This window comes from Poecilia reticulata, unplaced genomic scaffold (genome assembly GCF_000633615.1).
Source record: "Poecilia reticulata strain Guanapo unplaced genomic scaffold, Guppy_female_1.0+MT scaffold_155, whole genome shotgun sequence".
NCBI lineage: Eukaryota > Metazoa > Chordata > Actinopteri > Cyprinodontiformes > Poeciliidae > Poecilia > Poecilia reticulata.
In genome coordinates, this window is record NW_007615016.1 from 753,883 (window position 1) to 755,852 (window position 1,970).

General features: G+C 43.8%; 1 protein-coding gene across 1 annotated transcript in view; it reads right to left on the minus strand.

Moving 5' to 3' along the window:
* Positions 1-1,948, minus strand: part of fgfr4 (fibroblast growth factor receptor 4) — a 20,399-nt gene extending 18,451 nt beyond the window's left edge. The window contains 1 exon segment of the mRNA XM_008401953.2: positions 1,455-1,948. The gene's annotated coding sequence lies outside the window, so the exon portion shown is untranslated.
* Positions 1,949-1,970: the final 22 nt, after the last annotated feature.

The following is a 1,970-nucleotide window of genomic DNA, read 5'->3' on the forward strand; positions in this document are numbered from 1 at the left end:
CATTCACCAGCAAAGTTTACACAGGTGGTAAAGACTATTATTTATATGTAATTCTTTCACTAGTAAGATACATCCCAAATCTTCCGGTTTTGTTTTGAAGGTTTTCTAAAGACACGATGTGAGGAAGAAGAGGGAGAATCTATAAAGAGAGACGGATTCACTGCAGGATGAATCTCACATCGGAGTTTRGACTCAATCTGCTGCTGAATCTCTGAACATAGAACTCATCAGCTGGAAAACATAGATATATCTATATATATGTATGTATATACAACATGTATCCAATACATATTATTCAGTATTAATCATTATTTATTTGTGTTTGTATAGTTATATAAATATGTGTTGATATTTCTAAATGTATCAAGCGTTATATGTTTAGCAGCGTTATTGTGCTGCTAAACACATAAGCTGAGTGGAGTGGTGGACCTCTCCAAGATGGCCGCCCTAAATCTCGTCAGCGGCAATAGGCGAGAGCGGCCATGAGGCGTCTATCCTTATATTATGTCTGTTAACAGGGAAATATTGTTCTACTATTTCTGCCATGTTTTTTCCCTTAATCACAAAACAACCAATTTAAATTAATTTTAAAAGTTTGTTGGAATTTATAACATTTATTTTTTTGCTGTTCAGTTAAACTTTCTCAACTTCGTTTGGAAATAATTAAAATCTAAAATAATTTCTGAGTTCCTGCTTCGTCCGCATGATTTTAAGTTTCTCCATCTTCTCTCTGCTGTGACTCATCGCGGGTTTTGACACCAATAAAAACATTGAAGTCGCTTAAAAATGATTTTATTTCTGTCGGGATCCGCTGCGGTCTGGCCGAACCGGGACGGAACCGGAACAAATACTGATCCGTTAACAGTTTGCAGCAAAATCCAAACTTTATCTCCTTCATGAAAAAATCCACCGGTGTGTAAAGGTTAATTTACTAACACGCAGCGGTTTGCTACGAAAAGGATTCAGTTAGGAAACATCCGGGAACGAAATGACACGGAGCCACTGACACCTGCGCGCTTCTGCCAATCAATAACTTCGATCAGTCCGGCGGTGATCAGTTTATAGACAGTCAGTTTCCAGAATCACTTTCATTTTTTACTCTTTTTAAACTTTTAATCAGATCGTCTCAAACTCCGGGAAGACAAAAAAAGTCATATTTCAGTTTTTTGTTGTCCGTTTCAGGCTTGAAGTTCAAAGTTCAAACTCCGCTTCTCTGTGAAACATAACAGGTTCAGTCAGCGGACTCAGTTTGGCGCAGAAAACCCAAAACTGGTTTCATTCTGCGCGTCACGATGTAAACCAGCTGATACATATTCCATATATGGAGCTTTTTCATATTTCCTCTCAAACCAAAACCCAGATGAGTTAGTAGAAATAAATATGTAAGGTAAATGAGCTTTTAGTGTAAAATGAATGAATGAGTGAAATCCCGGCTGCGGGCAGTTTGTACCCACCTCTGCTCCCGGTTTGCCCCTGCAGAGGCGGGTTGGGGTAAATCACTGCGAGTCCCGGTCCGCTCCGGGGAAGAGTGAACTCTTCATTGGGAATCTCCTTCCATGAAGCGAGTCCGTGAATCCAAATCAAACCCAACCGGACGCGACTGAACAAATCAAGAGGAAAAAGAAAAAACGCTCCAGGAACCGGGAGCAGCGGCTGCTGCGGAGCTGCTGGCCGGGCAGGGAGCTCTGATCCCGGGGGGCAAAGTCCGCGACGTGTCGGGCTGCTCAACCATCCAGCAACCGAAACCGGACAAAACCTCCYGATATGAGGACAGCTGGAGAGAACCGAGTCCGTTGGGCTCCTGGTGACTCTGCGCCTTTACGCAGCGCTCCTGGAGGCGCTCCGTCCAGGATCGGCTCCGTCTGCAGCCGAACCGTGGATCCGGTCAGTCTGAGAGACAGAGAGAGGCGACTGCGACCTCCGCGCTGCAGACCTGACACAAGACTGGCTGCTGGCCGGAACCACAACAA